At 39.1% G+C, this 25,599-nt stretch overlaps 1 protein-coding gene across 4 annotated transcripts in view; it reads left to right on the forward strand.

Annotated features, from left to right (window-relative positions):
- Nucleotides 1–25,599, forward strand: part of PRKG1 (protein kinase cGMP-dependent 1) — a 1,402,246-nt gene that overhangs the window by 183,398 nt on the left and 1,193,249 nt on the right. The window contains exon 1 of one of the 4 annotated variants that reach the window (XM_079899913.1): nucleotides 23,818–24,062. The exons of the other annotated variants lie outside the window; for them this stretch is intronic. The gene's annotated coding sequence lies outside the window, so the exon portion shown is untranslated. Of the gene's footprint in view, nucleotides 1–23,817; nucleotides 24,063–25,599 lie in introns of those variants that run through there. 4 annotated transcript variants of the gene reach the window in all.

The following is a 25,599-nucleotide window of genomic DNA, read 5'->3' on the forward strand; positions in this document are numbered from 1 at the left end:
TTGGGTTAAAGACTTTGCTAGTATTCCTCTTTGCTATTTCCTTCTGTAAACTTTAAGGACCAAACTATTCCCTTATTTCTTTCTTCATTTAGTCACATATGAAAGCTGACTGCACACCCGCTGTGCACAGGCCTAGAGAAGGTTCTTCTTCCCCTTCCAGAGGAGAACCACACCTAAACCTTCATGGCTGCATAGAAAACTCACTCACATCAACACTGGCATTCAGGAGAGCCTTCTGTTCTTGGGTCATCATTCTTCCCAGTCTCTCTCAAATACTGTTTATCTCCTTAATTGCTTTCTCATGCTAATTTGAGTGGTATTTTGGTTGTCATTTGCTTTCCTGAGCTGCTCTTAACCACCTCCCGTAATGAGGATTATTTTCAGAGCTTTATTTTAAACTACTTCTAGCGCATTAAAATTGTTTTAAATTCAGAGTTCATGGTCTCTTTTGAAAGGATTACTTCAGTAAAGGTTTTCCTTTTTTTCTCAATTGCTTTTCAGTAGAATTTTTGGCTCTACAGTGGTTAGAACATGACGTAGGTCCAAAACGTGACCCTGCATGTATGTGAGTTTGGGCTACATCTCTCTTTATTTGTAGTTTCTTTGTGAATTGGAAATAAAAATATTTAGTCCACAGAACTGTTGAAAAGACTATATGAGATAACATATGTCTCACTGAGCCCAGAGCTCAGTAAATGGTAGCTATGGTGGCAATGTTATTAATGACAGTGTTTGGCCTCTAAAACTAATGTTGTATGTATTTGTTTTTATTAACAAACTCTTAAGTTTGGTAAAGAACTCTCAAGATAAACTTAAGAAACTCTTAAGTTAAGGTAAACTCTCAGGGGCTTCCCTTGCTTTGCTTGCTTCTGGTTTTACTTTGGCGCCACGTAGTCGTCAAGTTCACAGCTCCTTTCAAAATCTTCAATGATTTTCAATAACTTATGGAAGAAACACCATCTTCCCAAGGCCGCTGTTCTAGGACCTCTGCCAGTCAAACCAGATTGCTTGCTCTTCTCCAAACTTACCTGACATGACTCCTCTGCCCCCTCATCAGACAGTCCCTTCTACCCTCAGGCTCTTCATCCCCTAGTTTCCATCTATTCCTGCCTCTTCACGTCAAACTTATGTTAGTTCTTTGATTCTCAGCTCCAAGTCAACTTAATGGAGGAACCTTACCTGATTCTCTCCACTGAAGATCATGGCTTCCTTCTTCACAGCCTTTGTAGTCCTTTCTCTGCAGTTATGTTTTAGAATGCTTGGCAGTTTTACACTATATATTATAGTAATTTGTATAACCTGAGTTTCATTTGTTCTTTCTCCTGGACTCTTGTAGTAGCTTACATCTTCCAGGTATGCTTAGGAGTTCCAGGAAGTCATCAATAGGAACTCACACATATCTGGTCTGTTACCATGTAGCTTTGGCAGTGGCATTCCTCTTACTCTGCTTCAGTCCTGCCTAGATGTGTACCATGGAGTACACCACTGCCATTTCCTTTGCTACTTCCACCTGTTAGAGAAAATAGGTGCTGTGGTTCCTGCTTCCCCTATCCACCACCTCCCATTGTGGCCTTCCTAACTTTCCTCTGCCACTGGCAAAACATGGTGGGACGGCGAAAGGGAGGGGAATGCCTCTCTCTAGTTTCAGTTACACTTGAGCCTTCCGCACCTATGAAGTTTTAGCTCTTTTTTTCTTTATAGCTTTCCCAGCTTCCTTGTTCTAGGATTCAGTCCAAAGTTCTTGAAGGGTGGCCAAGAGCTAAATTGACCTGGCAAACACCATGCTGCCCTCCACGCTGCCCTTCCTTCTGACAGGTGAGACTGTTACTGATTAAGCTTTTGTGGGCCTGCTACTTCTCTCATTAGAATGTGCCGTTGTCCATCAGGACCCTAAGGGCCACTTAAAGAAAAAGGCCACCTCAGAGGAGGGGCAAGATAGGGGTATGGGATTAAGAGATACAAACGACTATGTGTAAAAGGGATAAGCAACAAGGATATATTGTACAGCACAAGGAAATATAGCCATTGTTTTGTAATAACATTAAATGGAGTACCATCTATTAAAAAAAATGAATCCCTAAAAAAAAAAAGAGACAACCTCTTTACCACACCAGTTTGCCAAACTTTTCCAGACATGTCTGAACCCCAACTTTAGATTTCTTTAGGTTTCTTCTGAGATCTCCACTCTATATTTGTGTTGTATGATCATAACTGGATTGTAAGCTTCACTAGAACACAGTTCATGTCCATAATGCCTAGAACATAGTAAGTTCTCAGTAAGTGTTTATTGGATAAACAAATGAGTGAATTAAAATAATAATAGCTAATATTTATTGAGTGCTAGACACTATTTCTAGTGTTTTATATTCATTAACTTGTTTAATTATCATTAAAACTCTGTTAGAGAACATTCTTCTTCCTATTATTCCAACAAGTGACCCAGTATTTTTCCATTTGGTCCTGCAGATCCACTCTGCACCCTTCTCCACCTGTACTGTGCCCCAGGAGATTGACCCATGTGGACTACCTCAGTGGGGCTTCCTTTCCCTCTGGTTTGTGTGAGTTTGGCCATCGGGAGGTTCTAGAGAAGAGATCGGAGAGAGGGTTAATCTGCTGGTTCCTTCTTCGTGGTGTTGCCTTGGACAGGTTGAGACTGTCCTAAAAGTCACGGCTCAAGAGCTCTTATGCTGTCCCTTCCCTTTATTTTTTTCATCCTAGGGGTCATAATATCCCACTATTACTAGGACCAGAGTCCTTCTCTATCTGTGGTGGTTTCCCCTACATTTAGATCTCACCTGTGTAAAGAATTCATTTGTTAAACCCTTCTTTAATAATATTAAATTGAGTATATCATCCATATCTCTCTGAGTGTAAACTGAGAGAAACTGAGAAACTGAGTGTTAACCATGATACTAATAAGGCAACTGAGACCCACAGAGGTTAAGGGATTGCTCAAGATCACTCTCCTGAAAATGCTGACAGAGATTTGTATCTGAGCCCTTAGCTTTAAGCACCACAGTGTGCACACAAAAGAAATGCATTCAAATGCTGGGAGACAATGAGGCACAGCGGATAAGTGCATTGTTCTGGCAGTCATAAAGATCTGGTCTCCAACACTGACTCTAACCTAGTTAGAGAGTAACCTTGGGCAAGTTATTTTACTTCTTTAAGATTCAGTTCCTAAATCTGGGAAATGGGAATGTTACCTACCTTAGAATTATTATAAGGCTTATAGTAATGAGTTAATTTATGTGAAGTGCTAACATACTATATATCTAGCACCTACCTAATGAAGATTCAATAAATATCATAAAAGCTATTGCTAAGAGGATTATTTGGAATATGGAGAACATGGGGAAAGTTTCATACAATGTATCTTTACCAAGATGTTTATATTCTGGTGGAGTAGACAATAAACACATAAATAGTCATAAGAATAATAAAGGAATAGCAATAGAAAGAAAGTAATAGAATCCTGGGTGGTTGGTGCAGACATTGGAGCTAAAGAGAAGGAAAGGAACTCGTGGTTCAAAGTGGATGGGCCAGACCCTTTCCAGCATTTATTGTCTGTAGACTTTTATTGTTTGTAGGTATCACCCATGTAAGATGATACCTCACTGTAGTTTTGATTTTCATTTCTCTAATAATCAGTGGTGTTGAACATCTTTTCATGTGCTTTTTGGCCATCTGTATGTCTTCTTTGGAGAAATGTCTATTTAGGTCTTCCACCCATCTTTTGATGGGTTGTTTGTTTTTTTTGTTATTGCACTGTATGACCTGTTTGTATATTTTGGAGATTAATCCCTTGTCAGACGCTTTGTTTGCAAATATTTTCTCCCATTCTGTGGGTTGTCTTTTCATTTTGTTTATGGTTTCCTTTGCTGTGCAAAAGCTTTTGAGTTTAATTAGGTCCCATTTGTTTACTTTTGTTTTATTTTCATTACTCTAGGAGGTGGGTCAAAAAAGATCTTGCTGTGATTTGTATCTGAGAGTGTTCTGCCTATGTTTTCCTCTAAGAGTTTTGTAATATCTGGCCTTACATTTAGGTCTTTAATCCACTTTGAGTTTAATAAAGACCTACTGTATAGCACAGGGAATTCTACTCAGTACTCTGTAATGACCTATATGGGAAAAGAATCTAAAAAAGAGTGGATAGGGCTTCCCTGGTGGCACAGTGGTTGAGAGTCCGCCTGCCGATGCAGGGGACACGGGTTCGTGCCCCGGTCCCGGAAGATCCCACATGCTGCGGAGCGGCTGGGCCCGTGAGCCATGGCCGCTAAGCCTGCGCATCCAGAGCCTGTGCTCCACAATGGGAGAGACCACAACAGTGAGAGGCCCGCATACCACAAAAAAAAATAATAAAATAAAAAAAAAATTAAAAAAAATTAAAAAGAGTGGAGAGATGTATATGTATAACTGATTCACTTTGCTGTACAGCAGAAAGTAACGACATTGTAAATCAACTATACTCCAATAACAATTTAAAAAAAAAAGTAGATGGTGCAGGCTTTATTTTGTGTTTCTTCAGTTCTCTCTTGAACTTATTTTCTTGGCTTGGCACCAGCCATCCTGTTGAGTATACAGGCATCCCCCAGGCCATGTGGTCCGAGTGAACTAACAGAAATCAGCGGGCTTCATCACGAACATTCTTCCTGGCTGTTAATTCTTGTGATGATAACCATTGCTTTCAGTAGTGGCCAGCCTCGCTCTTCCAGGAGGATTAAATTGCTGGGAGCAGGGAAGGGAGAGTCAGTATGCTGGATTCAGAACATCCTTGCCTGTACTTGTAAAAACAAAGTCTATCTTTCCAGTGAGGATAATTATACAGTATATTTCCATGACAGCTTCACAACCTGAACCAAAATTGCTTAAAAAGGTGCAAGTAAGTGAAAAAATACATCTTAACTACAGCTTTTGAAGCGAGATGAGCAAGTAAATAATGAATACCTTTTATGGGCACAAATATTCCAAGTGAACATCTAAACTATGGCAAGTTTTGCAAACGCATGACAAGCATTTACTTCCCACCCCCTATCAGAACTAGAGATGGTCTTGGAATCTCTAAACACAACACTGAAAGTTGCCATCATTCATTGGATTAGAGTTAGTACAAAAGATAAAGCTTGCCTGTTATTGTTGTTCTGTGGAGGGAAAGACCCTACCAATCCACATCGTACCACCACCTAAAGTTTACCACTGAGTTTAAAACCAAGTAGGCCTGGTGTCAGTTTTTTAGCTGAATTACTTAATGATATTGTCAATATTTTATTAGTAAGTAATTTTAGTTTGGAATGGAAATTTAGAATACTAGCTGCATTCTGAATCATGATTTTTTATTCTTATTTATTTTGCTTATGGGGACTATATCCGTTTAACAAACTACTCCAAAATTGAATGACTTAAAACAATCATCATTTTATTTGTTCATGGTTCTGTGGTCAGCAATTTGGGCTCAGCTCTGCTGGATGAGTCTCTGTTCCTGGTTATATTGGCTAGGCTTACTAATATTTGCCATCAGCTAGGGGCTGATGATCTCACTCACATGTCTGGCAGTTGGCCGGCTCTAAGCAGGGACAACTGGGTCATTTCCCACTTAGCATCCAGCAAGTTAAACCAGGCTCATTCTCATCATGGTGGTCACAGTGTTCCCCAGAGCAGCTAGAGGGGGCAAGTCCGAATGCATGAGTACTTTTCAAGTCTCACTTGTGTCATATTTGTTATTGTCCCATTGGCCAAAGCAAGTCACATGGTGAAGCACAGAGTTAGTGGAAGAGGGAATTTACCAAAGGCATAGATATGGGAAGGGAATTCGTGTGGGGACTTTTGCAAATAATCTACCATGGGGCACAGTCTCAAAATGATAATGTGTAGTAGTAAAGCAACATTCTTATATTTACATACATAAATATAAGGCTTTTGAAAAGCCTTACAACAATACAGTGGTTCTACTTAAATATCACATGGAGACATTAAATATTGTTATTTAAATGAAATACTACACTGAATATTGTTCTTAATAGTAACACAACTGCTAACATTTATTTGATCTTCAATCACCCAATGATGAAGGTACTACTATTATTTTCATTTTGCACATGGAAGAAATTGAGACTCAGAGAAATTGGAGAACTTGCTTGATGTCACCATCACTAGGGGAATAACATTTGGGCAGCTCTAAGGATACGCTAATATAATGTATATAAGGGACTTAGTATGGACCTTCCACAGTGTTCATTGAGTATATGAACACTATATTAATATCATAATATTAATAGCAATAATTGAACATGAGAGGTTATTTTATTTTAAAAGTTAGACCATGTACAGCTATAAAACTAAGAACTCGCTAACATATTAAATTTCCCGTTATGGACGTCTCTATAATTGGTTCTGTATTTTGCTCTAACTGGAACTGATTGCAAATGCATTAGAAAGTCTAGTTTTCAGAGAAGTCATAAAACTTTGCTCACTACTAAACAATCAAAACTTTTAAAGCACCATCCATTAAGCTGTATCATTAAATCCAAAGCTATATTACCAAAACACTAAATGACTGGATAACCTCTACTTCTTATTTCTTCAATGATGACAAAGAATATCTTTATCAAATCTCTGTGGATGTCATTTATAATTTATTTTGATTTAAAGTAAAAGGGTCTATTTGCGGGAGGGAAGTTAAATTTCACATAGTGAATATATATCACTTCTGCATCAGCCATGTGTTGAGAAAAGAATAGAACCGGAAATCCTGTTTGAGAAAGGATATTTAAAAGGATATCTTAAGGAAATGAGAAACAAGTTTATGCTACACTTGATAACATTCTTCCATTTTCCTGAATAGAGTCTGAGAAAATATACAATGTCACAACTAGTCCTTGAATGATACTATTCAGATTTGTGTTCAATGGGAATGGCTCATTATTTCTTTGATTGCTCTGTTCTATTATAATTAACTTGAAATCAAAGAAAGAAAAAGGTATAGTATAAGGACTGGTGTTCTCTAGTTTAGTTCTTTAGAACTCTGTTAGGCAAGAATGGCAGAGAAGTGGAGAACAAACACCCTTGACAGGGAATCACATTGGCCTTTTCTTTTTGGTACCACCTGTGGCTTTATACCTAACTCCATCTCAACAGCCAGTTCCTTAGGTTAGTGTTACAACATGGCACACACTACTTCTCTATTATTCCCATGTGCTTATCGAAATTGGATTCAGATTAAGATAAAAATATGGATAGAGATGATTCAAAATATTTCAGAGAATTAATTTTTTTTAATAAATTTATTATTTATTTATTTATTTATTTTTGTCTGTATTGGGTCTTCGTTTCTGTGCGAGGGCTTTCTCTAGTTGTGGCGAGCGGGGGCCGCTCTTCATCGCGGTGCACGGGCCTCTCACTGTCGCGGCTTCTCTTGTTGCGGAGCACAGGCTCCAGACGCGCAGGCTCAGTAGTTGTGGCTCACAGGCCCGCTTGCTCCGCGGCATGTGGGATCTTCCCAGACCAGGGCTCCAACCCGTATCCCCTGCATTGGCAGGCAGATTCTAAACCACTGCGCCACCAGGGAAGCCCTCAGAGAAGAATGAATTTGATTATTAATTTTAGCATCAGTTTATACAAGTGGATCTCAACAGTGGGCAATTTTCATCCGACAATTCTGGAGATACTTCTGGTTGTTAAATTTTGGGGTGAGGGGATGCTACCAGAATCTAATGGGTAGAGGGCAGAGATGTTGCTAAACACTCTATAATTCACAGGACAGTCCCCCACAACAAAGAATTGTCCATCCCCAAATGTCAGTAGTTCTGAGGTTGATAAAATGCTGATTTATATAATATGAATGTTGCATTATTTATAATTTCTTAAAATAGATATATAGCCATTGGGTAGATGGCTATCAGGGATAATTTAGAAGGGATTTTGTGTGTGTGTGTGTGTGTGCGTGCACATGCAGAGGATTAAATTCTTTCTAAAATCTGATGAACTGTAAGATACCATGCTTCCCATTTATTTTACTTTCTTGGAAGCTGCCATACAGAAGAAGCCTAAGGAATTAGTGAAAACCAGAAAGCAGGAAGGCGAATGCTTTATAGAGCACATCTTAGGATGGGACATTGCATCAGTGAAGGGCTGCTGCTGCCGATGTCCATACCATGTATAAGTCGAGTAAAACTTGAGGGTAAGGAAAGGGCAAAGGGAAGGAGGACTTTCCAGGTCTTTCTGGATACTGTTTATTTGTAGAGCTTAGTTATTTTATTCGTGATATAAATTTAAAAGCTGGGAGTTTAATGATTTTTAAAAAAATTAACCACAGTCTGTCATCTTAATTGAGGTGATGGTTTCATGGGTGTTTAACATCTGAGAAAAGTCATCAGATTTACAATTTATATATGTGCAGTTTATCATGTCTAAACTGGTCCTCAATCATATTGTAAAATCACACATACGTTAACACACTCTCCCTATAAAAAGCTCAAACAATGCACATCTTATAACATATGACAGTTTTCCTTCACCCCTCACTCCTACTTCTCTCCCCCAGGGTAACAACTCTTAATTGTTTGATCTAAATTTAAGTACATATACAAGTATTTTACACATATCGTTTAAAAATGATCATATAAATAAAAGCACAACATTTTTTGCTTGCTTTTTTCTCATCACATCTTGGAGATCTTCCTACAGATCTATCTCATTCTCTTTTGATGGTTACATAGCGTTTCATAATGTGACTGTATCATCAATTATTTAATCATTTATTTATTTAGGTTACATTTTTCTCTTTCACAAACAGTAAAACAAATAAACATGAATCATTTCTACAAGCTTAATTTTTTAGAAGTGGGGTTGTTGAGTAAAAGCAAACGTATACTTAAAGTTTGTATGTCTACTGCTAAATTGCTTGCTACAAAAGACTTTAATAACTTAGGCTCTCATCAGTATTTGGGAGAACCCATTTATCACAATTTGACAAGTCTCTTAAATTTTCCCAATTTGATAGGCAAACAGGACTGTTACTGGCAAAGATGTACATCTTTACTTCTGTCATTTTGAATTGGAATTTTGGTATTTTTATGTACTTTTAAAAGCTCTTTGCATATAATGGATATTAACTCTCTTTTATATATTTATAAGACTATCTATGATTAAACAGAGAATAACAATAAGACCTAGCAATTCCACTTCTGGGTATATACCCAAAAGAACTGAAAGCAGAGACTCGAACAGCTGTTTGTACATCAATGTTCTTTGCAGTCTTTTTGTTTTTTAATTGGATAATTTGTCTTTCTTTTTTAACACCTTTATTAGAGTATAATTGCTTTACACTGGTGTGTTAGTTTCTGCTGTATAACAGAGTGAATCAGATATACATATACATTTATCCCCATTTGTCCTCCCTCTTGCATCTCCCTCCCACCCTCCCTATCCCACCCCTCTAGGTGGTCACAAATCACCGAGCTGGTCTCCCTGTGCTATGCGGCTGCTTCCCACTAGTTATCTATTTTACATTTGGTAGTGTATATATGTGCATGCCACTCTCTCACTTCATCCCAGCTTACCCTTCCCCCTCCCAGTGTCCTCAAGTCCATTCTCTACATCTGCATCTTTATTCCTGTCCTGCCCCTAGGTTCTGCAGAACCTTTTTTTATTCCCCCATATATATGTGTTTGCATACAGTATTTGTTTTTCTTTTTCTGACTTACTTCACTCTGTATGACAGTCTCTGGGTCCATCCACCTCACTGCAAATAACTCAATTTCTTTTCTTTATATGGCTGAGTAATATTCCATTATATATATGTGCCACATCTTCTTTATCCATTCATCTGTCGATGGACACTTAGGTTGCTTCCATGTCCTGGCTATTGTAAATAGAGCTGCAATGAACATTGTGGTGCATGACTCTTTTTGAACTATGGTTTTCTCAGGGTATTTGCCCAGTAGTGGGATTGCAGGTCATATGACAGTTCTATTTTTAGTTTTTTAAGGAACCTCCATACTGTTCTCCATAGTGGCTGTATCAATTTACATTCCCACCAACAGTGTAGGAGGGTTCCCTTTTCTCCACACCCTCTCCAGCATTTATTATTTGTAGATTTTTTGATGATGGCCATTCTGACCAGTGTGAGGTGATATCTTATTGTAGTTTTGATTTGCATTTCTCTAATGATTAGTGATGTTGAGCATCCTTTCATGTGTTTGTTGGCAATCTGTATATCTTCTTTGGAGAAATGTCTATTTAGTTCTTCTGCCCATTTTTGGATTGCATTGTTTGTTTGTTTGTTTGATATTGAGCTGCATGAGCTGCTTGTACATTTTGGAGATTAATCCTTTGTCAGTTGCTTCCTTTGCAAATATTTTCTCCCATTCTGAGGGTTGTCTTTTCTTGTTTATTGTTTCCTTTGCTGTGCAAAAGCTTTTAAGTTTCATTAGGTCCTATTTGTTTATTTTTGTGTTTATTTCCAATTCTCAAGGAGGTGGGTCAAAAAGGATCTTGCTGTTATTTATTTTGTAGAGTGTTCTGCCTATGTTTTCCTCTAAGAGTTTTATAGTGTCTGGCCTTACATTTAGGTCTTTAATCCATTTTGAGTTTCTTTTTATGTATGGTGTTAGGGAGTGTTCTAACTTCAATCCTTTACATGTAGCTGTCCAGTTTTCCCAGCACCACTTGTTGAACAGGCTGTCTTTTCTCCATTGTATACTCTTGCCTCCTTTATCAAAGATAAGGTGACCATATGTGTGTAGGTTTATCTCTGGGCTTTTTATCCTGTTTCATTGGAACTATATTTCTGGTTTTGTACCACTACCATACTGTCTTGATTACTGTAGCTTTGTAATATAGTCTGAAGTCCAGGAGACTGATTCCTCCAGCTCCATTTTTTTATGCAAGTTTGCTTTGGCTATTCGAGGTCTTTTGTATTTCCATACAAATTGTGAAAATTTTTTTCTAGTTCTGTGAAAAATGCCATTGGTAGTTTGATAGGGATTGCATTGAATCTGTAGATTGCTTTGGGTAGTAGAGTCATTTTCATAATGTTGATTCTTCCAATCCAAGAACATGGTATATCTCTCCATCTGTTTGTATCATCTTTAATTTCTTTCATCAGTGTCTTATAGTTTTCTGCATACAGATGTTTTGTCTCCCTAGGCAGGTTTATTCCTAGATATTTTATTCTTTTTGTTGAAATGGTAAATGGGAGTGTTTCCTTAATTTCTCTTTCAGATTTTTCACCATTACTGTATAGGAATGCAAGAGATTTCTGGGCATTAATTTTGTATCCTGCTGCTTTACCTAATTCATTGATTAGCTCTAGTAGTTTTCTGGTAGCATCTTTAGGATTCTCTATGTATAGTATCATGTCATCTGCAAACAGTGACAGTTTTACTTCTTCTTTTCCAATTTGGATTCCTTTTATTTCTTTTTCTTCTCTGATTGCTGTGGCTAAAAATTCCAAAAGTATGTTGACTAATAGTGGTCAGAGTGGGCAACCTTGTCTTTTTCCTGATCTTAGTGGAAATGGTTTCAGTTTTTCACCATTGAGGATGATGTTGGCTGTGGGTTTGTCATGTATGGCCTGTATTATGTTGAGGTAAGTTCCCTCTATGCCTACTTTCTGGAGGGTTTTTATCATAAGTGGGTGTTGAATTTTGTTGAAAGCTTTTCCTGCATCTGTTGCAATGATCTTATGGTTTTTATCCTTCAGTTTGTTAATATGGTATATCACATTGATCTGCATATATTGAAGAATCCTTGCATTCCTGGGATAAATCCCACTTGATCATGGTGTATGATCCCTATAATGTGCTGTTGGATTCCGATTGCCAGTATTTTGTTGAAGAGTTTTGCATCCATGTTCATCAGTGATATCGGCCTGTAGTTATCTTTTTTTGTGACATCTTTGTCTGGTTTTGATATCAGGGTGATGGTGGCCTCATAGAATGACTTTGGGAGTGTTTCTTCCTCTGCAATTTTTTGGAGGAGTTTGAGAAGGATAGGTATTTTCTCTTCTCTAAATGTTTGATAGAATTCGCCTGTGAAGCCATCTGGTCCTGGGCTTTTGATTGTTGGAAGATTTTTAATCACAGTTTCAATTTTAGTGCTTGTGATTGGTCTGTTTATATTTTCTATCTCTTCCTTGTTCAGTCTCGAAAGGTTGTGCTTTTCTAAGAATTTGCCCGTTTCTTCCAGGTTGTCCATTTTATTGGTATATAGTTGCTTGTAGGAATCTCGCATGATCCTTTGTATTTCTGCAGCGTCAGTTGTTACTTCTCCTTTTTCATTTCTAATCCTATTGATTTGAGTCTTCTCTCTTTTTTTTCTTGATGACCCAGGCTAATGGTTTATCAATTTTGTTTATCTTCTCAAAGAACCAGCTTTTATGTTTATTGATCTTTGCTATTGTTTTCTTCATTTCTTTTTGATTTATTTCTAACCCGATCTTTATGATTTCTTTCCTTCTGCTAATTTTGGGGGGTTTTTGTTCTCCTTTCTCTAATTGCTTTAGGTGAAAGGTTAGGTTGTTTATTTGAGATGTTTGTTTTTTCTTGAGGTAGGATTGTATTGCTCTAAACTTCCCTCTTATAACTACTTTTGCTGCATCCCATAGGTTTTGGGTCATCATGTTTTCACTGTCATTTGATTCTAGGTATTTTTTTTATTTCCTCTTTGATTTCTTCAGTGATCTCTTGGTTATTTAGTAGTGTATTGTTTAGCCTCCATGTATTTTTTTTTAACAGATATTTTCCTGTAACTGATATCTAGTCTCATAGTGTTGTTGTCGGAAAAGATACTTGATATGATTTCAATTTTCTTAAATTTACCAAGGCTTGATTTGTGACCCAGGATGTGATCTATGCTGGGGAATGTTCTGTGCGCACTTGAGAAGAAAGTGTAATCTGCTGGTTTTGGATGGAATGTCCTATAAATATCAATTAAATCCATCTTGTTTAATGTATCCATTAAAGCTTGTGTTTCCTTATTTATATTCATTTTGGATGATATGTCCATTGGTGAAAGTGGTGTGTTAAAGTCCCCTACTATTATTGTGTTTTGTCGATTTCCCCTTTTATAGTTATTAGCATTTAACTTATGTATTGCAGTGCTCCTGTGTTGGGTGCATAAATATTTACAATTGTTACATCTTTTTCTTGGATTGATCCCTTGATCATTATGTAGTGTCCTCCTTTGTCTCTTGTAATAGTCTTTATTTTAACGTCTATTTTGTCTGATATGAGAATTGCTACTCCCTCTTTCTTTTGATTTCCATTTGTATGGAATATCTTTGTCCATCTCCTCACTTTCAGTCTGTATGTGCCTCTAGGTCTGAAGTGGGTCTCTTGTAGACAGTATATATATGGGTCTTGGTTTTGTCCATTCATCCAGTACGTGTCTTTTGGTTTGAGCATTTAATCCATTTACAATTAAGGTAGTTATCAGTATGTATGTTCCTATTACCATTTTCTTAATTGTTTTGGGTTTGTTATTATAGGTCTTTTCTTTCTCTTGTCTTTCCTGCCTAGAGAAGTTCCTTTCACATTTGTTGTAAAGCTGGTTTGGTGGTGCTGAATTCTCTTAGCTTTTGCTTGTCTGTAAAGGTTTTAATTTCTCTGTTGAATCTGAAAGAGATTCTTGCTGGGTAGAGTAATCTTGGTTGTAGGTTTTTCCCTTTCATCACTTTAAATATGTCCTGCCACTCCCTTCTGGCTTGCAGAGTTTCTGCTGAAAGATCAGCTGTTAACCTTATGGGGATTCCCTTGTGTGTTATTTGTTGCTTTTCCCTTGCTGCTTTTAATATTTTTCCTTTGTATTTAATTTTTGACAGTTTGATTAATATGTGTCTTGGCATATTTCCCTTTGGATTTATCCTGTATGGGACTCTCTGTGCTTCCTGGACTTGACTATTTCCTTTCCCTTATTAGGGGAGTTTTTAACTATAATCTCTTCAAATATTTTCTCAGTCCCTTTTTTTTTTTCCTCTTCTTCTTTTGGGACCTCTATAATGCAAATGTTTGTGCATTTAATGTTGTCTCAGAGGTCTCTGAGACTGTCCTCAATTCTTTTCATTCTTTTTTGTTTATTCTGCTCTGTGGTAGTTATTTCCACTATTTATCTTCCAGGTCACTTATCCGTTCTTCTGCCTCAGTTATTCTGCTATTGATTCCTTCTAGAGAATTTTTAATTTCTTTTATTGTGTTGTTCATCATTGTTTGTTTGCTCTTTAGTTCTTCTACATCTGTGTTAAACGTTTCTTGTATATTCTTCATTCTGTTTCCAAGATTTTGCATCATCTTTACCATCGTTACTCTGAATTCGTTTTCAGGTAGATTGCTTATTTTCTCTTCATTTGTTTGGTTTGGTGGGTTTTTACCTTGCTCCTTCATCTGCTGTGTATTTCTCTGTCTTTTCATTTTGCTTAACTTACTGTGTTTGTGGTCTCCTTTTCCAGGCTTCAGGTTCGTAGTTCCCTTTGTTTTTGGTGTCTGCCCCCAGTGGGTAAGGTTGGTTCAGTGGGTTGTGTAGGCTTCCTGGTGGAGGAGACTGGTGTCTGTGTTCTGGTGGATGAGACTGGATCTTGTCTTTCTGGTGGGCAGGACTGCATCCGGTGGTGTGTTTGGGGTGTCTGTGAACTTACTATGATTTTAGGCAGCCTCTCTGCTAATGGGTGTGGTTGTGTTCCTCTCTTGCTAGTTGTTTGGCATGAGGGTGTCCAGCACTGTAGCTTGCTCGTTGTTAAGTGTAGCTGGGTCTTATCATTGAGATGGAGATATCTGGGAGAGCTTTTGCTGTTTGAGATTACGTAGGGTCAGGAGGTCTCTGGTGGACCAGTGTCCTCAACTTGGCTCTGCCACCCCATTCAGAAGAAAAGGGAGAAAAAAGAAAGAAAGAATATAAAATAATTAAAATTAGAAATTTAAAAAATATTATAAACAAGAAGTAATAAATAAAATAGGAAGAAGAGAACAACCAAACCAAAGAACAAATCCACAAAAGATAACAAGTGCTAAAAACTATACACACACACACACACACACACACACACACACACACACACACACACAAACAAAAAAGGTCAGACAGAACCCTAGGACAAATGGTAAAAGAAAACCTATACAGACAAAATCACACAAAGAAGCATACACACTCACAAGAAGAGAAAAAGGAAAAAAAATATATAAAATGAAGAGAGCAACCAAATCAATAAACAAATCTACCAATGATAATAAGCTCTAAATACTAAACTAAAATAAACATAAAACCAGAAACAAATTAGATGCAGAAAGCAAACCCCAAGTCTACAGTTGCTCCCAAAGTCCACTGCCTCAATTTTGGGATGATTCGTTGTCTATTCAGGTATTCCACAGATGCAGGGCACATCAAGCTGATTGTGGAGATTTAATCCACTGCTCCTGAGGCTACTGGGAGAGATTTCCCTTTCTCTTCTTTGTTTGCACAGCTCCTGGGGCTCAGCTTTGGATTTGGCCCTGCCTCTGTGTGTAGGTCACCTGAGTGCGTCTGTTCCCCGCCCAGACAGGACGGGGTTAAAGGAGCAGCTGATTTGGGGGCTCTGGCTCACTCAGACTGGGAGGAGGGAGGGGCACGGAGTGCGGGGCGAGCCTGCGGTGTCAGAGGCCAGCGTGACGTTGCACCAGCCTGAGGCACACCGTGTGTTCTACCAGGGAAGTTGTCCCTGGATCACGGGACCCTGGCAGTGGCGGGCTGCACAGGCTCCCAGGAGGGGAGGCGTGGATTGACTTGTGATTGCACCCAGGCTTCTTGGTGGTGGCAGAAGCAGCCTTAGCATCTCATGCCCTTCTCTGGGGTCCATGCTGATAGCTGCGGCTCGAGCCCATCTCTGGAGCTCGTTTAGGTGGTGCTCTGAATCCCCTGTCCTCGCACATCCTGAAACAGTGGTCTCTTCTTGTATCTTAGGCAAGTACAAGCCTTCTTCACGGACTCCGTCCTGGCTAACTGTGGTGCACTAGCCCCCTTCAGGCTGCGTTCACGCCGCCAACCCCAGTCCTCTCCCTGGGATCCAACCGAAGCCCGAGCCTCAGTTCCCAGCCCCCACCCATCCTGGCGGGTGAGCAGACAAGCCTCTCGGGCTGGTGAGTGCTGGTCGGCACTGATCCTCTGTGTGGGAATCTCTCCACTTTGCCCTCTGCACCCCTGTTGCTGCGCTCTCCTCCGTGGCTCCGAAGCTTCCACCCCACCACCCCCTGTCTCCACCAGTGAAGGGCCTTTCTAGTGTGTGGAAACTTTTCCTCCTTCACAGCTCCCTCCCTGAGGTGCAGGTCCCGTCCCTATTCTTTTGTTTCTGTTTTGTTCTTTTTTCTTTTGCCCTACCTAGGTACGTGGGGAGTTTCTTGCCTTTTGGGAAGTCTGAGGTCTTCTGCCAGGGTTGAGTAGGTGTTCTGTAGGAGTTGTTCCACATGTAGGTGCATTTCTGATGTATTTGTGGGGAGGAAGGTGATCTCTGCATCTTATTCCTCTGCCATCTTGAAGGTCTCCCTGTTCTTAGTCTTATTCACAGTAGCCAAAAGGTGGAAGCATCCTGAGTGTCCATCAGTGCATAAGAGATGAGTGTATAAACAAAATGTGGTATATACATACAAAAGAATATTATCCAGCTTTAAAAAGAAGGGTAATTTTGATACATAACACAACATGAATAAACCTTGAGGACATTATGCTAAGTGAAATAAGCCAAATAAAATGGAGAAAACACTGTATGATTCCATTTATATGAGGTATCTAGAATAGTTAAATTAATAGAAATGGAAGGCAGAATGGTGGTTATACCAAGGGCTAGGGAGAAGAGATGGGGAGTTATTGTTTAATGGGTACAGAGTTTCGGTTTGGGAAAATGAAAAAGTGCTGGAGACAGATGGTGGAGATGGTCATACAACAGTGTGAGTGTACTTAATTCCACTGAGCTATAAGCTTAAAAATGGTTAAAGTGGTAACTTTTACATTATGTCTATTTTACTGTATGAAGAAAGTGAGAAAACATTGTTTATATAAATAACATAAATTTGAATAATCAGGTACATAATATATTCAAAATATATGTTACATAAATATTTTCTCCTAATCTGTTAACGTGAGTTCTTTCTCCAGTAATTTGAAATGCTACTTCTATAATAAACAGTACTTCCCTATAGATATGAATCTGTTTGTAAGCTATGCATTGTTTTTTTTTTTAACATCTTTATTGGAGTATAATTGCATTACAATGGTGTGTTAGTTTCTGCTTTACAACAAAATTAATCACGTATATATATACATATGTTCCCATATCTCTTCCCTCTTGCATCTCCCTCCCTCCCACCCTCCCTATCCCACCCCTCTAGGTGGTCACAAAGCAATGAGCTGATCTCCCTGTGCTATGTGGCTGCTTCCCACTAGCTATCTACCTTACGTTTGGTAGTGTATATATGTCCATGCCTCTCTCGTGCTTTGTCACAGCTTACCCTGCCCCCTCCTCATATCCTCAAGTCCATTCTTAGTAGGTCTGTGTCTTTATTCCTGTCTTACCCCTAGGTTCCTCATGACATTTTTTTTTTCTTAAATTCCATATATATGTGTTAGCATCTGGTATTTGTTTCTCTCTTTCTGACTTACTTCACTCTGTATGACAGACTCTAGGTTTATCCACCTCATTACAAATAGCTCAATTTGGTTTCTTTCTTTGGCTTAGTAATATTCCATTGTATATATGTGCCACATCTTCTTTATCCATTCATCCGATGATGGACCCTTAGGTTGTTTCCATCTCCGGGCTATTGTAAATAGAGCTGCAATGAACATTTTGGTACATGACTCTTTTTGAATTATGGTTTTCTCAGGGTATTTGCCCAGTAGTGGGATTGCTGGGTCATATGGTAGTTCTATTTGTAGTTTTTTAAGGAACCTCCATACTATTCTCCACAGTGGCTGTATCAATTTACATTCCCACCAACAGTGCAAGAGGGTTCCCTTTTCTCCACACCCTCTCCAGCATTTATTGTTTCTAGATTTTTTGATGATGGCCATTCTGACTGGTGTGAGATGATATCTCATTGTAGTTTTGATTTGCATTTCTCTAATGATTAGGGATGTTGAGCATTCTTTCATGTGTTTGTTGTCAGTCTGTATATCTTCTTTGGAGAAATGTCTGTTTAGGTTTTCTGCCCATTTTTGGAATGGGTTGTTTGTGTTTTTGTTATTAAGCTGCATGAGCTGCTTATAAACTTTGGAGATTAATCCTTTGTCAGTTGCTTCATTTGCAAATATTTTCTCCCATTCTGAGGGTTGTTTTTTGGTCTTGTTTAGGGTTTCCTTTGCTGTGCAAAAGCTTTTAAGTTTCATTAGGTCCCATTTATTTATTTTTGTTTTTATTTCCCTTTCTCTAGGATGTGGGTCAAAAAGGATCTTGCTGTGATTGATATCATAGAGTGTCCTGCCTATGTTTTCCTCTAAGAGTTTGATAGTTTCTGGCCTTATATTTAGGTCTTTAATACATTTTGAGCTTATTTTTGTGTATGGTGTTAGGGAGTGATCTAATCTCCTACTTTTACATGTACCTATCCAGTTTTCCCAGCATCACTTATTGAAGAGGCTGTCCTTTCTCCACTGTACATTCCTGCCTCCTTTATCAAAGAAAAGGTGACCATATGTGCGTGGGTTTATCTCTGGTCTTTCTATCCTGTTCCATTGATCTATCTTTCTGTTTTTGTGCCAGTACCATACTGTCTTGATTATTGTAGCTTTGTAGTATAGTCTGAAGTCTGAGAGACTGATTCCTCCAGCTCCGTTTTTCGTTCTCAAGATTGCTTTGGCTATTCGGGGTCTTTTGTGTTTCCATACAAATTGTGAAATTTTTTGTTCTAGTTCTGTGAAAAATACCATTGGTAGTTTGATAGGGATTGCATTGAATCTGTAGATTGCTTTGGGTAGTAGAGTCATTTTCACAGTGTTGATTCTTCCAATCCAAGAACATGGTATATCTGTCCATCTATTTGTATCATCTTTAATTTCTTTCATCAGTGTCTTATAATTTTCTGCATACAGGTCTTTTGTCTCCTTAGGTAGGTTTATTCCTAGATATTTTATTCTTTTTGTTGCAATGGTAAATGGGAGTGTTTTCTTGATTTCACTTTCAGATTTTTCATCATTAGTGTATAGGAATGCCAGAGATTTCTGTGCATTACTTTTGTATCTTGCTACTTTACCAAATTCATTGATTAGCTCTAGTAGTTTTCTGGTAGCATCTTTCGGATTCTCTATGTATAGTATCATGTCATCTGCAAACAGTGAAACTTCACTTCTTCTTTTCCAATTTGGATTCCTTTTATTTCCTTTTCTTCTCTGATTGCTGTGGCTAAAACTTCCAAAAGTATGTTGACTAATAGTGGTGAGAGTGGGCACCTTGTCTTGTTCCTGATCTTAGTGGAAATGCATTAAGTTTTTCACCATTGAGGACGATGTTGGCTGTGGGTTTGTGATATATGGCCTTTATTATGTTGAGGTAAGTTCCCTCTATGCCTACTTTCTGGAGGGTTTTTATCATAAATGGGTGTTGAATTTTGTCAAAAGCTTCCTCTGCATCTATTGAGATGATCATATGGTTTTTCTCCTTCAATTTGTTAATATGGTGTATGATGTTGATTGATTTGCGTATATTGTAGAATCCTTGCATTCCTGGAATAAACCCCACTTGATCATGGTGTATGATCCGTTTAATGTGCTGTTGGATTCTGTTTGCTAGTATTTTGTTGAGGATTTTTGCATCTATGTTCATCAGTGATATTGGCCTGTAGTTATCTTTCTTTGTGACATCTTTGTCTGGTTTTGGTATCAGGGTGATGGTGGCCTCGTAGAATGAGTTTGGGAGTGTTCCTCCCTCTGCTATATTTTGGAAGATTTTGAGAAGGATAGGTGTTATCTCTTCTCTAAATGTTTGATAGAATTCGCCTGTGAAGCCATCTGGTCCTGGGCTTTTGTTTGTTGGAAGATTTTTAATCACAGTTTCAATTTCAGTGCTTGTGATTGGTCTGTTCATATTTTCTGTTTCTTCCTGATTCAGTCTTGGCAGGTTGTGCTTTTCTAAGAATTTGTCCATTTCTTCCAGGTTGTCCACTTTATTGGCATAGAGTTGCTTGTAGTAATCTCTCATGATCTTTTGTATTTCTGCAGTGTCAGTTGTTACTTCTCCTTTTTCATTTCTAATCCTATTGGTTTTAGTCTTCTCCCTTTTTTTCTTGATGAGTCTGGCTAATGGTTTATCAATTTTGTTTATCTTCTCAAAGAACCAGCTTTTAGTTTTATTGATCTTGGCTATCGTTTCCTTCATTTCTTTTTCATTTCGTTCTGATCTGATTTTTATGATTTCTTTTCTTCTGCTAACTTTGGGGGTTTTTTTTCTTCTTTCTCTAATTGCTTTAGGTACAAGGTTAGGTTGTTTATTCAAGATGTTTCCTGTTTCTTAAGGTAGGATTGTATTGCTATAAACTTCCCTCTTAGAACTGCTTTTGCTGCATCCTTTAGATTTTGGGTCATCGTGTCTCCATTGTCATTTGTTTCTAGGTGTTTTTTAATTTCCTCTGATTTCTTCAGTGATCACTTCGTTATTAAGTAGTGTATTGTTTAGCCTCCATGTGTTTGTATTTTTTACAGATCTTTTCCTGTAACTGATATCTAGTCTCATAGCATTGTGGTCGGAAAAGATACTTGATACAATTTCAATTTTCTTAAATTTACCAAGGCTTGATTTGTGACCCAAGATATGATCTATCCTGGAGAATGTTCCATGAGCACTAGAGAAAAATGTGTATTCTGTTGTTTTGGGATGGAATGTCCTATAAATATCAATTAAGTCCATCTTGTTTAATGTATCATTTAAAGCTTGTGTTTCCTTATTTATTTTCATTTTGGATGATCTGTGCATTGGTGAAAGTGGGGTGTTGAAGTCCCCTAGTATGAATGTGTTACTGTCGATTTCCCCTTTTATGGCTGTTAGTATTTGCCTTATGTAACGAGGTGCTCCTCTGTTGGGTGCATAAATATTTACAATTGTTATATCTTCTTCTTGGATTGATCTCTTGATCATTATGTAGTGTCCTTCTTTGTCTCTTCTAATAGTCTTTATTTTAAAGACTATTTTGTCTGATATGAGAATTGCTACTCCAGTTTTCTTTCGGTTTCCATTTGCATGAAATATCTTTTTCTGTCCCCTTACTTTGAGTCTGTATGTGTCTCTAGGTCTGAAGTGGGTCTCTTGTAGACAGCAAATATATGGATCTTGTTTTTGTATCCATTCAGCCAATCTGTGTCTTTTGGTGGGAGCATTTAGTACATTTACATTTATGGTAATTATCGATATGTATGTTCCTATTCCCATTTTCTTAATTGTTCTGGGTTCATTATTGTAGGTCTTTGCCTTCTCTTTTGTTTCTTGCCTAGAGAAGTTCCTTTAGCAGTTGTTGTAGAGCTGGTTTGGTGGTGCTGAACTCTCTCAGCTTTTGCTTGTCTGTAAAGCTTTTAATTTCTCTGTCAAATCTGAATGAGATCCTTGCTGGGTAGAGTAATCTTGGTTGCAGGTTTTTCTCCTTCATCACTTTAAATATGTCCTGCCACTCCCTTCTGGCTTGCAGAGTTTCTGCTGAAAGATCAGCTGTTAACCTTATGGGGATTCCCTTGTGTGTTATTTGTTGTTTTTCCCTTGCTGCTTTTAATATGTTTTCTTTGTATTTAATTTTTGACAGTTTGATTAATATGTGTCTTGGCGTATTTCTCCTTGGATTTATCCTGTATGGGACTCTCTGTGCTTCCTGGACTTGATTAACTATTTCCTTTCCCATATTAGGGAAATTTTCAACTATAATCTTTTCAAATATTTTCTCAGTCCCTTTCTTTTTCTCTTCTTCTTCTGGAACCACTATAATTTGAAAGTTGGTGCATTTAATGTTGTCCCAGAGATCTCTGAGACTGTCCTCAGTTCTTTTCATTCTTTTTTCTTTATTCTTCTCTGCAGTAGTTATTTTCACTGTTTTATCTTCCAGATCACTTATCCATTCTTCTGCCTCAGTTATTCTGCTATTGATCCCATCTAGAGTAATTTTCATTTCATTTATTGTGTTGTTCATCATTGTTTGTTTCATCTTTAGTTCTTCTAGGTCCTTGTTAAATGTTTCTTGCATTTTGTCTATTCTATTTCCAAGACTTTGGATCATCTTTACTATCATTATTCTGAATTCTTTTTCAGGTAGACTGCCTATTTCCTCTTTATTTGTTAGGTCTGGTGGGTTTTTATCTTGCTCCTTCATCTGCAGTGTGTTTTTCTGTCTTCTCATTTTGCTTATCTTACTGTGTTTGGGGTCTCCTTTTTGCAGACTGCAGGCTCGTAGTTCCCGTTGTTTTTGATGTCTGTCCCCAGTGGCTAAGGTTGGTTCAGTGGGTTGTGTAGGCTTCCTGGTGGAGGGGACTAGTGCCTGTGTTCTGGTGGATGAGGCTGGATCTTGTCTCTCTGGTGGGCAGGTCCACGTCTGTTGGTGTGTTTTGGGGTGTCTGCGGACTTATTATGATTTTAGGCAGCCTCTCTGCTAATGGGTGAGGTTGTGTTCCTGTCTTGCTAGTTGTTTGGCATAGGGTTTCCAGCACTGTAGCTTGCTGGTCGTTGAGTGAAGCTGGGTGCTGGAATTGAGATGGAGATCTCTGGGAGATTTTCACCGTTCGATATTATGTGGAGCTGGGAGGTCTCTTGTTGACCAGTGTCCTGAAGGTGGCTCTCCCACCTCAGAGGCACAGCACTGACTCCTGGCTGCAGCACCAAGAGCCTTTCATCCACATGGCTCAGAATAAAAGGGAGAAAAAGTAGAGAGAAAGAATTAATAGAAGTAGGAAGAAAGAGAGAAAGGAGGGAAGGAAGGAAGGAAGGAAGAAAGAAGGAAAGAAAGAAGGAAAGAAGGAAAAAAAGAAAGGAGGGAGGGAGGAAGGAAGGAGGGAAGGAAGGAAAAAAGAAAGAAAGAAGATAAAGTAAAATAAAATAAAGTAAGATAAAATATAATAAAGTTATTAAAATAAAAAATAATTATTAAGAGAAAAAAAAAAACGGACGGATAGAGCCCTAGGACAAATGGTGGAAGCAAAGATATACAGACAAAATCTCACATAGAAGCATACACATACACACTCACAAAAAGAGGAAAAGGGGAAAAAATCATAAATCTTGCTCTCAAAGTCCACCTTCTCAATTTGTGATGACTCGTTGTCTAAAGGAGGGAAGGAAAGAACAAAGATAAAGTAAAATAAAATAACGTTATTAAAATAAAAAGTAATTATTAAGATAAAAAACGGACGGATAGAACCCTCAGACAAATGGTGGAAGCAACGCTATACAGACAAAATCTCACACAGAAGCATACACATACACACTCACAAAAAAAGGAAAAGGGGAAAAAATCATAAATCTTGCTCTCAAAGTCCACCTCCTTAATTTGGGATGATTCGTTGTCTATTCATGTATTCCACAGATGCAGGGTTCATCAAGTTGATTGTGGAGCTTTAATCCGCTGCTTCTGCGGCTGCTGGGAGAGATTTCCCTTTCTCTTCTTTGTTCTCACAGCTCCCAGGGGCTCAGTTTTGGATTTGGCCCCGCCTGTGCGTGTAGGTCGCCGGAGGGCATCTGTTCTTCGCTCAGACAGGACGGGGTTAAAGGAGCCGCTGATTCAGGGGCTCTGGCTCACTCAGGCTGGTGGGGGAGGGAGGAGCACGGAGGGCGGGGCGGGCCTGCGGCGGCAGAGGCCGCGTGACGTTGCACCAGCCTGAGGCGCGCCATGCGTTCTCCCGCGGGAGTTGTCCCTGGATCCTGGGACCCTGGCAGCGGCGGGCTGCACAGGCTCCCCGGAAGGGAGGTGTGGAGAGTGACCTGTGCTCCCACACAGGCTTCTTGGTGGCGGCAGCAGCAGCCTTAGCGTCTCATCCCCGTCTCTGGGGTCCTTGCTGATAGCCGCGGCTCGCGCCCGTCTCTGGAGCTCCTTTAAGCGGCGCTCTTAATCCCCTCTCCTCGCGCACCAGGAAACAAAGAGGTAAGAAAAAGTCTCTTGCCTCTTTGGCAGGTCCAGAATTTTCCCTGGACTCCCTCCCGCCTAGCTGTGGCGCACTAACCCCCTGCAGGCTGTGTTCACGCCGCCAACCCCCCTCCTCTCCCTGAGCTCCAACCGAAGCCCGAGCCTCAGCTCCCAAACCCGCCCGCCCCGGCGGGGGAGCAGACAAGCCTCTCGGGCTGGTGAGTGCCGGTCGGCCCTGATCCTCTGTGCGGGAATCTCTCCGCTTTGTCCCCCGCACCCCTGTTGCTGTGCTCTCCTCCGCGGCTCCGAAGCTTTCTCCCTGTGCCACCTTCAGTCTCTGCCCGCGAAGGGGCTTCCTAGTGTGTGGGAACCTTTCCTTCTTCACAGCTCCCTCCCACTGGTGCAGGTCCCGTCCGTATCCTTTTGTCTCTGTTTATTCTTTTTTCTTTTTCCCTACCCAGGTATGTGGGGGGGGGGGGGGGTTCTTGCCTTTTGGGAGGTCTGAGGTCTTCTGCCAGCGTTCAGTAGGTGTTCTGTAGGAGTTGTTCCACGTGTAGATGTATTTCTGGTGTATCTGTGGGGAGGAAGGTGATCTCCGCATCTTACTCTTCCGCCATCTCCCTATGCATTGTTATTAGCTCATTTTTTAAATTGCTCATCACATTAGTTTAATTACTATAGCTTTATAGTACACTTGATAGGCAGTAGGACAAGACCATTATTATTATTATTTACTTTTTTATTCCTCTCTTTTTTATTGTGGTAAAATATACATAAATCATATTTATTTTGACCATTTATAAATATGCAGTTCAGTGGCATTAAATACAGTCAGTGTTGTGTAACCATCACCACTGTCTATAACCAAAACTTTTTCATCATCCTCAACAAAAACTCTGTAACCATCAAACAGTAACAACCCCATTTTCCCTCCCACCAGCCCTTAGTAACCTCTATTTTCTGTCTTTATGAATTTGCCTATTCTAGGTACCTCGTTTAAGTGGAATCTACAACATTTATCCTTCTATGTCTGGCTTATTTCACTAAACCTAGTGTTTTCAAGGTTCGTCCATGTTATAGCATGTAACAAAATGCCATTCCTTTTTTGGCTTAATAAATCCCACTGTGTGTATATACCATATTTTGTTATTCATCGGTTGATTGACTCTTGGGTTGTTTCCACCTTGTAGCTATTGTGAGTCATGCTGCTATGATCATTGGTGTACAAATATTTGTCCAAATCCCTGCTTTCAGTTCTGTTAGATGTGCAGTGTTGGTAGTAGCAGAGTTGTTGTATCATACGGTAGCTCTACGCTTAACCTTTGAGAAACTGCCGTACTGTTTTCTACAGTGTCGTCTTGTTTTTAAACAATTATCACAAATTTTAAACAAATACAAAAGTATGCAAAATACTGTAAGTGTTCCTTGTATATCCATGAACTCATCCAGCTTTAATATTTACCAACTGATTGATGGCTGTCATGTTTTATCTATACCCCCACCTGTTTCACTCCATTCCGTATTATCTTGAAGCAGCTCCGAGACAACATGTAAT

Source organism: Stenella coeruleoalba (assembly GCF_951394435.1).
Source record: "Stenella coeruleoalba genome assembly, chromosome: 16".
NCBI lineage: Eukaryota > Metazoa > Chordata > Mammalia > Artiodactyla > Delphinidae > Stenella > Stenella coeruleoalba.